This window comes from Musa acuminata, chromosome BXJ2-7, assembly GCF_036884655.1.
Source record: "Musa acuminata AAA Group cultivar baxijiao chromosome BXJ2-7, Cavendish_Baxijiao_AAA, whole genome shotgun sequence".
NCBI classification, from domain to species: Eukaryota; Viridiplantae; Streptophyta; class Magnoliopsida; order Zingiberales; family Musaceae; genus Musa; species Musa acuminata.
In genome coordinates, this window is record NC_088344.1 from 35,864,977 (window position 1) to 35,878,896 (window position 13,920).

Consider the following 13,920-nt stretch of genomic DNA (forward strand, 5'->3'; position numbering starts at 1 on the left):
AAACATCTTTCGACATAATTGAATGATTATAAAGTATCATTTATCTTTGATGTAACCAAATCTAATTATATATCTTTTATCTTCGATATAATTGAATCCGACTATGAAATATTTATTCCCAACACGTTCAAATATATCCATGAAGCATTCAGAGGTCTTCATTACCTCTGAATCATAAAACATCCAACATGCATCAAATTTGATTATGAAGCATGATCGAATTTGACCATAAAACAAAACATACATTATTTCTAATATAACTAAATTTATCCATACAACATCTAAAAAAACTTTCAATATAATTAAATTTAATCATGAAATATCCATTATCTGTGATGCAATCATGACCAAATCTAATCATAGTGTCCATTATCTTTATTATCTCTAATGCTGATGGAATCTAACCACGAAGAACAAGGGCTTCACCCCTCTCTCTTGGAACGTCTAGCCTCTGGATCTGCAACATAAGCAAGACAACACATCGAAACAGTATCATTGAGCTTCTTGAGAAGCAAAACAAACATGAACTTGTATTCCTTCCCAAAGCTGTAACCATTTGGACTCATCAAGGGAGCAACTAGTTGACTGGATCACTGGAGAAACTAATACAAAATTCGTATCTTCCAAATATTTTTCTTATTTGAACTGATCCAGAACAATTCTGAACTTGCTATGTTCAATGCCCATAGTAGTGGTCAACAAAAGTAGAAATGTGGTCTAAGTTTAGCCACATCATTCTGAACATAGAAAACCAAAGACATCACACTATCTTGAAAAGCCTAAAAGTAGAAGGAGAATATAAAGAGAGGAATTAAAAGCACGAGGAACACTAATAAGATGCAGGTTAGTCTCTTCTCTTGCCAGTCACACCAGCTACCACCTGCGCTCACAAGGAAAAAAAAAAACACTTAAGAAATCCAGTAACAAACAAATCTTATTGTTCATGGATGACGACACTCTGAATTTAATGCTTGTCATAATGCTAATGATCCCATTATCCATAAAATTAAGCATGGAGTTCCATTTTGATTTTGACTTGTTTGTGGTGCTTTAAAGCGCTAAGTGGACATGACCTCAGCTAAAATACAGCTTATACTTTGATGTTGGGAATATAGCAAGTGTATCTCATCTTAAATAAGGTAGGAGAAAGTTTCTTAAAGCCACGAAAGAATAAAGGTGCAACATATACATACATCAGAAAGAGCAGGTTGTGGGACCTGCTTGGCTGTATCAAAGGAATCCAAGATAGGCCTAACTACAGCAGGAAGGAAGAGACCTGAAATAGCATAAGACGCAACATGGTTGAAATTATAAACATAAATCTTTATACTTGCAGCCAATGCAAGCAAACCAACTTATCAGACTCCATCTCCTGATTTAACATGCTTCAGAGCAGGCATACAAACAACCTATATAAAAATTCTAGTTAACTGAGAGCACATAATTAGGTATATAAAATATCATATTCCAAGAATCTAAATTGTCCAATAGCGAAAATAAGCCCCATTTTTGGTTTATGTTAGAGTGCCTTTGATTAGATCATCAGCAAAAAAAATTAATATTGTGCTTGAGCCCTGATCTCGAAAAACAAGAACATGCAATGACTTGGCATGAATTCGTGGATGAGGTTACAATGCATCTAAGACTGATCAAATATCCTAGCTTCAGTTTAGCATACACAATATGAGGCATAAGTGATTTTACAAAATAAGGCAATATAAACAAATTGCACCAAAATCTGTCGTTGATTCATGGTAGCTTTGTATGTCGTAGTATAGAAGAAAATATAATCAACAAGATTATAGAAAAAAAAATCCAACAAATTGTATGTTATATTTAAACCAAGGTCTTCCAGGTAATAACAACCATATATTAGGAGGTGAACGGAGGTGAGAGTTAATTTTCATACATCTGCAGCAGGTAATATGAGCAACAAGTACCAAAATCATCGTTTTTCCTGTTCTCAGAGAAAAAACAGTTTCATTCGTAAGCTAGAGACAATTTCAGATGCAGGAGCTTAAAAGAGCAACAGAATATTCCCCATAAAATTCCTCCATTTATTACCTAAGTTCAATAGCACAATACTTAAAAGCAGTCACATCTGCAGTCCCACTTCACGGAACCTAAATTACCTTACAATTCACATGAATCAACGTCACCTAAGACAGATATTGCTATGTGGACATTTTTTCTTATGTTGTCTGTTATCCATGTCCGGTCAAAAGCATTAAGCATGATCCAGATCATAATGCACTGAAACAAACAGCTCCATTACTAAACAGACCAGAGTGTTTGATCAATAAAGGTTGTATTTATCTATCATCCTACACCTTTTATCAGTTAAAGGGGCATCAATATACATCTTGTTTGTTTTCTACAAGGACCAAGCAGCAGTTCCCTTCTTTTGCTGACAAAGCATCTCTATTAAAATGATACATAAACATGCATCTCCTGAAGCTTAACCAATGAAGTAATTGTTGGGAAATCATTGGGGGCGACATCATATGCGCAGCGGAAGAACAAGAAAACAAAATCCCCGATTCCCAAAAAGATGTTCGTCGTCGTGCGAAGATTGGTGCGCATAATCCGCAAAAAACACAAAACTGCGTATAGAGATTGTGTTACCTAGGGAGATCGTATATCCCTGTTTCCTTGCAGATCCTCAGGAGAGGGTGAAGGAGGTCAAGCGTCCTCCTCTCTAGCGGTGATCCACACAGCAGGGTTGCGACGACGCTCCTCAAAACTCCAGGCCTACTCTGAGGTGGAGAGGGAGAGGAGAATAGGAAGGGCAAGCAAAGACTCTAGCCTATGAGGCTGTGAATCCCTCCTATTTATAGAGATCCCGTGTCAAAACCCTAATGGGTCCTTTCCCTAGTGGGTATTGGATCTGCATCAAATAAGACAAGGGCTCCGTCGGATATCTCATATCCGAACCTCTACTCATCGCAATGCCTACCATATGTGTGTGACCCTCTAGGCCCAATATCGAGCTGGCCGTGAGTCATACCTGTCAGAACTCCTTCTAACTAAGTGAATTATTATCTCTGTAATAATTCACTCGACTCATCGACTACGGAAGTACTAGGCCACTACGCCGTAGTCCCCAGACGATACAGGGGAATCCAATCCATTGGACCTGTCTGTCCTCAGTTACCATGTACCTATAGTCCCTCATCCATCTAATATCCCAGAGACCGTATATCGAGCATGGTGCTGTCAGACCCATACGGTTTCTACTCGAGTCTCGCTCTAATCGGATTCTCCCGGAGAACTCTTTCTCTCTCAACCCGAATGACCCTGGCCAGGGATTTGTCTGAGCAAGAACACATGGGATATTCCTCTCATGATACCGAGAGTGGATGATCCTCTATCGACACTCAATAGCCCTCGTAAGGTCGACTACCACTCCCAATGACCAGCTGTACTAGATCTGGGAACAACCAAACCTATAAGTCTGGTATCAAAGAGTGGAGCACTCATACAGGACATCCTTGGTGTCTCAAGTCTAAGAACCAGATACACCACTAGGACTACGGAATCGTTGTCTGACAATAAGGCATCATCAACCATCCAGCATTCCGTAAGCGGATCAATCAGTGAACTCATTCTCCAATGAGCACCTGTACTGTATCCCTAGTGTCCCTACACGAGCAGCTATGAGACCAGCTGCATCCATCATATGGACGGGTATACAGCACACCAGTCTATCCGGTTATCACGATGTCCCTCTCGAGTAACCTATGACCGGGATTATTTAGGATATGTGTTTAAAGGTGAATCGATCTCATTATCGTGATCTCATCACGATCCGATTCCCATTGCACAAATCCAAGGACATCACAATACATATGCATTTATGCAATAGTTATAAAGTGATATACGCCAAAATATAATAAGCAAAAAGATTCTGTATCAAGTCACACGTGCCATCACTCACGTGATTGGCTTGCTGGGCACTTATGACTAGCAATCTCCCACTTGACCTAAAGCCAATCACCTATGTGTCTGATCCCCATCAGACCCCTGTGACGCTCAAAGACAATCTGAGACAATGGCTTTGTTAGTGGATCTGCAATGTTATCTTCGGATGGAACTCTTTCCACTGCTACATCTCCTCGGGTCACGATCTCTCTGATAAGGTGGAACCTCCTCAGAACATGCTTAGATTTCTGATGAGACCTAGGTTCCTTCGCTTGAGCAATTGCCCCGTTGTTGTCGCAATATAGGGAAATCGGCTCCTCACTATCCGGCACGACTCCCAAATCTGTGATGAACTTCTTCAACCAGACTCCCTCCTTTGCTGCATCTGATGCAGCAATGTACTCCGCCTCTGTGGTCGAGTCAGCAGTGGTATCTTGCTTGGAACTCTTCCAGCACACTGCTCCTCCATTCAAGGTGTACACATACCCTGAATTCGACTTGCTATCATCGACATCAGACTGAAAACTTGAGTCAGTGTAGCCTTCAACCTTAAGGCTATTACCTCCATATACTAGTAAAAGATCCTTAGTCCTTCTCAAGTACTTAAGGATACACTTTACTGCTTTCCAGTGCTCCAAGCCTGGATCCGCCTGATACCTGCTCGTGACACTCAGAGCATGCGCTATATCAGGCCTAGTACATAGCATGGCATACATGATAGACCCTATTGCTGAGGCATAAGGTATCATATCCATGTTCGCCCTTTCTTCTGGAGTCTTTGGGGACATACTCGTAGAAAGCGATATCCCATGTCTCATCGGTATGAGACATCTTTTGGAATTTTCCATGCCAAACCTTTTGACAATAGTTTCTATGTACCTGGACTGGGACAAGCCAAGCATCCTTTTGGATCTATCTCTATAGATTCTAATCCCCAAGATATAAGATGCTTCTCCTAAGTCCTTCATGGAGAAGTCTCTAGATAACCAAGCCTTTATTGTGGATAGCATTCCTATGTCATTCCCAATGATGAGGATGTCATCCACATATAACACCAAAAAGGTGATAGCGCTCCCACTTACCTTCCTGTACACACAAGGCTCATCTTCGTTCTTAACGAAGTCATAAGATCTGATTGCCTCATCAAATCTTATGTTCCAACTTCGGGAAGCTTGCTTTAGTCCATAAATGGATCTAAGCAACCTACACACCTTATCTGGGCAGTTCTTGGACACGAATCCCTCAGGTTGCATCATATACACCTCCTCCTCCAGGTTCCCGTTGAGGAATGCGGTTTTCACATCCATCTGCCAGATCTCATAATCATAGTGTGCTGCAATAGCCAATAGAATTCTGATGGATTTTAGCATTGCTACGGGTGAGAAAGTTTCGTCGTAGTCAACACCTTGCCTTTGACGATACCCCTTAGCCACTAGCCTTGCTTTATAGGTCTCTACCTTTCCATCTACTCCGATCTTTTTCTTAAAGATCCACTTGCAACCGATGGGTACAATACCTTCGGGTGCATCAACTAGGTTCCAAACTTTATTGGAGTACATAGAATCCATCTCAGAATTCATGGCTTCTTTCCACTTCCCGGAGTCTATACTCATAATAGCCTCCTCGTAGGTCTGAGGATCAATATCCTCTACATCCTCTGCTCTAATATGTCCCACATATCTCTCAGGAGGATGAGATACTCTATCAGACCTGCGTAAAGTTGAAACTTGTGTATTAGATACCTGAACAGACTCGGGCTGTAGAGTGGTGCTTGAGCTTGGTTCTCCAACCTCGCTCAATTCTATCATTCTCCCACTGTCTCCGTCAAGAATATGTTCCTTCTCAAGGAACACTGCTCTCTTAGCTACAAAGACCTTTTGGTCCTCGAGATGATAGAAGTAATACCCACAAGTTTCCTTGGGGTATCCCACAAATTTACATCGCCCTGTCCTTGATTCTAACTTATCGGGGTTGTGTCTTTTAACATGGGCAGAGCAGCCCCAAATCTTAACTACTTTAAGATCAGGCTTCTTCCCTTTCCATATCTCATATGGTGTAGACACCACCGACTTAGTTGGAACTCTGTTCAGAAGGTAAGCTGCGGTTTCTAGGGCATATCCCCAGAATGAGATGGGTAGGTCAGCGAAACTCATCATGGACCGTACCATATCTAATAATGTACGATTTCTCCTTTCAGAGACACCATTGAGCTGAGGTGTATAAGGAGGTGTCCATTGGGATAATATCCCATGGTCCTTGAGGAAGTGAGTAAACTCTGTACTTAAGTACTCACCACCTCGATCTGATCGAAGAGTTTTGATACTCTTTCCAGTCTGGTTCTCCACCTCATTCTTATACTCTCTGAATTTCTCAAAGGCCTCGGACTTGTACTTCATTAAGTACACATATCCATACCTTGAGAAATCATCAGTAAATGTAATGAAGTAGGAGTAACCTCCAATGGCATGAGTTGACATGGGTCCACATACATCACTATGTATGAGTTCCAACAACTCAGTGGCTCTCTCTCCAGTTCCACTAAATAGAGAGTTGGTCAGTTTTCCACGAATGCAAGGCTCACAAGTTGCATATGACACATAGTCGAATGGATCTAGATATCCATCATTTAGCAACTTTTGAATCCTTCTTTCATGGATGTGACCTAGCCTACAATGCCACAGGTATGCACTGTTCAACTCATCTCGTTTCCTTTTGGACATATTTATATTCATGATATGTGGAGTGGTGTCTAACATAAATAAACCATTATGCAATGTTCCTTTCGTGATGATCTTATCATCTAATAATATCGAATAACCATTGTTCTCAAAAACAAATTTATATCCACTAACTGTTAAACATGAAATGGAGATAATGTTTTTGATAATAGAAGGAACAAAATAACATGCATCTAATGCAATAAAAGCTCCACTAGGCAGATGTAGGGCGACCTCGCCAACAGCTAATACAACAACTTTTGCTCCATTACCCATCTTGAGGTCCATCTCGCCTCTCTCTAGTCTCCTAGGCCTTGCCAGAACCTGCAACGAATTACATATATGATAAGCACTACCGGTATCTAATACCCATGTGTTATCATAAGAGTCTGACAAATGGAGACTGATCATGAATGTACCTGAAGCTTCATCAAGCTTTTGTTTCGCCCTTTCTGCAAGGTACTCTTTGCAGTTTCTCTTCCAGTGCCCATCTTTACCACAGTGGAAGCACTGGCCTTTGTCCTTTGTTGGGTCTTTCTTAGCAACCTTTGCTTTACCTTGTTTGCCCTTGCCCTTTCCCTTCTTAAGGGACCTTTCTGCTTTCCTTTTCTTTCTGGTCTCACCAGTGTAGAGAACTGGCTTCTCTTTCTTAATAGTACTCTCTGCCTCCCTCAACATATTGAGGAGCTCTGGGAGAGTCACCTCAAGCTTGTTCATATTAAAGTTCATTATGAACTGTGAAAAGGAATCTGGTAGGGACTGAAGCACAATGTCCACACACAAGTTATCCTCTAGGACCATTCCTAGACCTGTGAGTTTCTCTATCCACTCAATCATCTTTAGGACATGGTTCTGAACCGGTGTCCCCTCAGTCATCCTAGCGCGGAAAAGGCTCTTGGATATCTCATATCGTTGAGTCCTTCCCTGTTCCTCAAACAATTTACGGACATGTAGGAGAATGGATCTGGCATCCATCTTTTCATGTTGTCTCTGTAACTCTGGAGTCATAGAGACCAACATATAGCACTGAGCAAGAGTGGAGTCATCAATGTACTTCACGTAGCGAGCGATCTCATCCTCGCTTGCCCCTTCTTCGGGCGTAGGCATCACTGTATCAAGGACGTACACGATTTTCTCCGCTGTGAGAACAATTCTCAAGTTACGGAGCCAATCCGTATAATTTGGACCAGTGAGGCGGTTGACATCAAGTATGCCACGTAAGGGATTTGAAAGCGACATTTTCTGAAAATAAAGATGTAGCAAAAATGAATAACATGCAGATTTTGCAAGAAATAAACTATCAAGATATGGACTTCTATCTTAATATGCTCCCACTATTTTACTAACGAGTCACGCGACACCCTCAGCACGTGAAACGGAAGTCTCCGGCAGACTTCTAGTGGGGATCAGGATCCAATCAGCGTCTTAGTGTAACCTCGAGGGACTCGACCAATCACACTAAGCCTAAAAGGTAGACAACTCTTGCCGATCACAACTCCTTGTGATTCCCGTCCTGTTCGGCCTCCGAATCACCATGGCCTCGAGGGACTCGACCAACCATGATGCTCGGTTAAGTCAACACCTTCGTTACAAGATGAGTCTGATTTGATGATATACCCTCGAGGGACTCGACCAAGCATATCATGCCCTCAGGTCACCGGTGACATCTCTATGTCGTAAGCAAGATAGCGAATCGCGATATAGGTGAGTCTCGAGGGACTCGACCAACTCAACCTACACCGGGATTCGGTTCCTACTCATAACGATGGAAGGCCACGTGGGTCAATCTAATTGCCTCACGTTTACCGACTTAATATTATCGAGAGATGTTTCTATGATTTGGTCTCCTATTATGACATGTCACACATGTACATATTTAATATATATCTACATCGCATGCAAATATATATACATATCTAGTATGTGTATAAGCAATCACACCAGATGATCATGGACCACAACCTAATATGATTAGGCCCGAGCCAGTAGGCCTAATCACTCACATCAAGATCTATGTGTGCAACGGTGCATCTCCATGCCTTGTGATCGTCCATCTCGTCCTCGTTGGTTCCGTCGACATCTTGATGCATCTTCATGCATCACGATCGTCCGTCTCGTGGGTCCCGCTATGGCTTCCACGCTCCCGCTGCGCCTCCTCATGTGATTACAACTTAATCATAGGCACGCAGGCCCGACAATAAACGAGAAATATAATGGAGGTTCGCAGACCTCAATAATAATAATCACAAGTACACACATCACACGGTCCATGATCATCCGTCCACTCATCATACATCACATGTATAAATAATCGTCATCATGTAGGACTACTAGATAATAATAATAATCAACTAAACCTTTTAATTAATTAATATTTTCTGAAATCAGGGATATATAGGGAATTTCTCAATTCCTAAGGGTATTTTTCGTAATTTGGACAAAAGACAGAAACTGGAATTTCTCAAATTCCGAGGGGCAAAACTGTCTTTTGCGCAGAAAACCCTAATACCCTTTCCCCTTTTCGCTGCTGCGCCGCCGCCGCCGCCACCCTGCTGGCGGCGGCCTGTGCGGCGAGGGCGAGGGCACTGCCCTCGCCTGCAGGTGGCACGCCCGCTGGGGTCGCTGCCGCTGCAGGTGGGCGCCCCCGCGGGCGCCGCTGCCTTCGCGGGCGGTTCTGCCCGCGAGTCAGCGCCCGCAGGTGGTGCTGTCTCGCTAGCGGCCGCCCCTGCGGGGTTTTTGCCCGTGGGAGCAGCGGCCACAGGCGCCGCTGCCCTGCGGTGCCTCAGCCCGCGCTGCTGCCCCGCGGCGCCTCTGCCCGCGGGCTCAGTGGCCGCAGGCGCTTCTACCGAGCGGGCTCCCAGCCCCGCCGGCCGCAAGCCTGCTGCAAGCAGACTGCCTGGCTGCGGCTGCGGCTGGCTGCAGGCATGCAGATCGAGGGCAGCAACTGTTGCTGCCCTTCCTTGCTTTTGCGTCAACGATTTTGACGTCAATATTCTTCCTAAACACAACACATGCAGTTCAAAAACCAATCATTCGCACGAACAACCTGGCTCTGATACCACTGTTGGGAAATCATTGGGGGCGACATCATATGCGCAGCGGAAGAACAAGAAAACAAAATCCCCGATTCCCAAAAAGATGTTCGTCGTCGTGCGAAGATTGGTGCGCATAATCCGCAAAAAACACAAAACTGCGTATAGAGATTGTGTTACCTAGGGAGATCGTATATCCCTGTTTCCTTGCAGATCCTCAGGAGAGGGTGAAGGAGGTCAAGCGTCCTCCTCTCTAGCGGTGATCCACACAGCAGGGTTGCGACGACGCTCCTCAAAACTCCAGGCCTACTCTGAGGTGGAGAGGGAGAGGAGAATAGGAAGGGCAAGCAAAGACTCTAGCCTATGAGGCTGTGAATCCCACCTATTTATAGAGATCCCGTGTCAAAACCCTAATGGGTCCTTTCCCTAGTGGGTATTGGATCTGCATCCAATAAGACAAGGGCTCCGTCGGATATCTCATATCCAAACCTCTACTCATCGCAATGCCTACCATATGTGTGTGACCCTCTAGGCCCAATATCGAGCTGGCCGTGAGTCATACCTGTCAGAACTCCTTCTAACTAAGTGAATTATTATCTCTGTAATAATTCACTCGACTCATCGACTACGGAAGTACTAGGCCACTACGCCGTAGTCCCCAGACGATACAGGGGAATCCAATCCATTGGACCTGTCTGTCCTCAGTTACCATGTACCTATAGTCCCTCATCCATCTAATATCCCAGAGACCGTATATCGAGCATGGTGCTGTCAGACCCATACGGTTTCTACTCGAGTCTCGCTCTAATCGGATTCTCCCGGAGAACTCTTTCTCTCTCAACCCGAATGACCCTGGCCAGGGATTTGTCTGAGCAAGAACACATGGGATATTCCTCTCATGATACCGAGAGTGGATGATCCTCTATCGACACTCAATAGCCCTCGTAAGGTCGACTACCACTCCCAATGACCAGCTGTACTAGATCTGGGAACAGCCAAACCTATAAGTCTGGTATCAAAGAGTGGAGCACTCATACAGGACATCCTTGGTGTCTCAAGTCTAAGAACCAGATACACCACTAGGACTACGGAATCGTTGTCTGACAATAAGGCATCATCAACCATCCAGCATTCCGTAAGCGGATCAATCAGTGAACTCATTTTCCAATGAGCACCTGTACTGTATCCCTAGTGTCCCTACACGAGCAGCTATGAGACCAGCTGCATCCATCATATGGACGGGTATACAGCACACCAGTCTATCCGGTTATCACGATGTCCCTCTCGAGTAACCTATGACCGGGATTATTTAGGATATGTGTTTAAAGGTGAATCGATCTCATTATCGTGATCTCATCACGATCCGATTCCCATTGCACAAATCCAAGGACATCACAATACATATGCATTTATGCAATAGTTATAAAGTGATATACGCCAAAATATAATAAGCAAAAAGATTCTGTATCAAGTCACACGTGCCATCACTCATGTGATTGGCTTGCTGGGCACTTATGACTAGCAGTAATAACTGTTCTTTTGTTTCTGGTTTTATAACACTCTAATCTGAAGTAATAATGCTACATATGGTAGATAATATCGAGTGCTCAGCTTTTGAAAATCGTATTTGTTCACAACCTATGGGGGACAAAGGATTCTGAAAAACAGTCTCCTAAAGTAATGTTCATTCGTATCACTTGTCATAGGAAGTTACGTAACTCTAGAAAGAGCTAGAACATTGAACTTCTTCGTCAGTTGTGAAACATAGTGGGAATTTTCGATTAGAAGCCAATCTCGTAGCAGGGAGACCAAGATTCTAATGAATGGAATACCCCGTTTTAGGGTTCTCACTGGCACCTTTTTATAAACAATCAACAGATAGCTCATTCATCCTGTTCACAAGATGGAGCTACAATGAACATAAAGTATGCTATGTTAAAATGTATATTGGATTAGGAGGTTCAGGAAGCTATGATTCTAGAAAGACCTACTACTTGAGCATGATGGTGCTACATTAGAAGGTTCAGGAATGCAATGACAGAAAGTTTCTCACAACAAAACAGGATTATGAAGTGTTCTACTGTGAAGTTATAGGACATTGGCCATTAAAAAACTTAATTGAGAAGGACCATATCCAAATTTGCCGCTTTTGGATATCCTGAACATAGCATGTACATGAAGCTTGTGATTCAGCTTTTCATTAAGAAGGCTGATAACAAGTTGCATATTATTAGTAGTTTATGTTCTTCTAACAAGAGCCTCATCAAAAAGTGAACTCTGAGACTTTTTGTTCGTTGCACGCATAAAAAATCATGAAGCACAGACAGAAACGGAAGCACTACCAGTATATGCCAAGGATATGCCAATGGCCAAAAAGATAGAATCTTTGACCAATAAAAACCTTTAAATTTGAAGAATGCACTTAATAACTCGAGAAATTTTATATCTAGTTATTTACATTGCAAACTAACAGCACAAAGCCTTTTTTTTTTTTCTTTTTCATGGAAAATTAAGCTCACAAACTACAGCCTATGTCTTAAAACCAAGTACAGTTTCAAGCTACCACAAGTATGATTTATGGTATCTGAAAGTAAATGCTTTGTTAAACTCAATCTATTTTCAGGAATCCACTTAAAGATTGTGTTTTTTCAAATATAATGATGTAGATTAAAAAAAATTCAAGGTAGAGTGATCAAAACACACAACAAGAGGAGTATTGATGCTATGGTCTTTGCTATGTATAACTTGCTAATTGCACCAAGCTTCATAAAAAAAAAAAAACAATGTGCAACCTAGCTTTTCTATTAAGAATCTAAAGCAGGAACCAAATTTAACCATCACATATGAGTAAATATATCAGAACAACCTCTCCTTCAAATTTACTAAATACCATTATTTTTTCTTTATGGAATGAATATATTCAATGTTGACATTCTCATGCTCAGCTGCAGATCCAGTAAGAACTAAGATCTGATGTATATGCTTGGTCGATCCAAAGTCTCCATCTTCCACAAGAAGAAAATGGTCATAACTCAAAGCAAGTTAAACCTAGATTACAAAACCTTCATATGTTTCGTTTTTGGATCCACGACCCGTTCCAGGAACCTTAAAATCATAGCACCTACGCAACTATTTCTGGCGCACTGATGGCACCATCTCAGAAGCAACCTCCACATCTTAGATTCTGAATGGAAACCCACGCTCTCTTTAGGTTACTCTTTTTCTATCTTTTCTTCTGTAATTTCTCCAACTATCACTCTGAACTATTCTCAAAATAGACATCAAGAATTGACATCGATCAACTTACAAGATCTAAAACAATAAACCGAGAGAAGAACTACCAAATCGATGGATCTTCGACTATTTCAAATCGACGAGAACAAACGATCACATAATTAGGGTTGGGAAGAGAAGGGTACCGACGCCAGCGATGAGGCAAGAGGCGGCGACGACGGGCTCCTTCACGACGAATATCTTCAGCTTCTCCATCACCCGCCCCATCTCTTCTGCTCTCTCGGTTCGCACCCTCGATCACGCCCTGCTTCTGCTCCCTGTGCGGGTTTCGTCCACGCACACAGGTTTTAATCGGATCATGTGGGCTTAAGGCCGGCCCATTTATTTGATTTTAGCCCATTAATTTGAGCTCGGTCTTACCCATTTTTGTTTTTTTTAATTTATCCTGTTAATTTTAAAGTCCTTTTCGATATATATATATATATATATATATATATATATATATATATATATATATATATTTCCTTTTTATGTTGATAATATTATCGGGCAATTAGGAATTCTAATACAGACAAAAGATATTGTGGCGATCGAAGCAGGGCGTAGGTATCAATCTACGGGATGAGGCCCAATAATAAAACTAATTGGGCCGGGCTTAACTTGATTGTAGCCCGACTCATCGATCGCTTCGGCTGGCCCTGTCAAGGGCCGCCGTACCCCATCCAGGGAACGGATTCCAAGAATATCCGCTGCAAGATACCGGAATATTATTGGAATCTACCGCTCTCATACGGTACATTAAGATTCATCCATAGAACCGCTGCTCGGGTCGTCTCTCTCTCTCTCTCTCTCTCTCTCTCTCTCTCTCTCTGAGTTGGATCTCTCTGAAGTCTTTTGAGTTCAGGTAACCAAATCAGTATCCATCACTTTCTTTTCTCATCTCGATAGGAATTTTAATATATAGATTTTTTTTTATAATGACAGATAGTTAACTTTTACCTTCATTTAATGCATAT

The 13,920-nt window shown here is 42.3% G+C and overlaps 1 long non-coding RNA gene across 1 annotated transcript; it reads right to left on the bottom strand.

Moving 5' to 3' along the window:
* Positions 1-617: 617 nt before the first annotated feature.
* On the bottom strand, positions 618-13,218 carry LOC135617868 (uncharacterized). Its single transcript, XR_010488875.1, has 2 exons — positions 13,090-13,218; positions 618-880 (listed from the first exon to the last, which is right to left on the bottom strand). It is a non-coding gene; the product is annotated as an uncharacterized LOC135617868 (long non-coding RNA).
* Between the last annotated feature and the right edge of the window lie 702 nt (positions 13,219-13,920).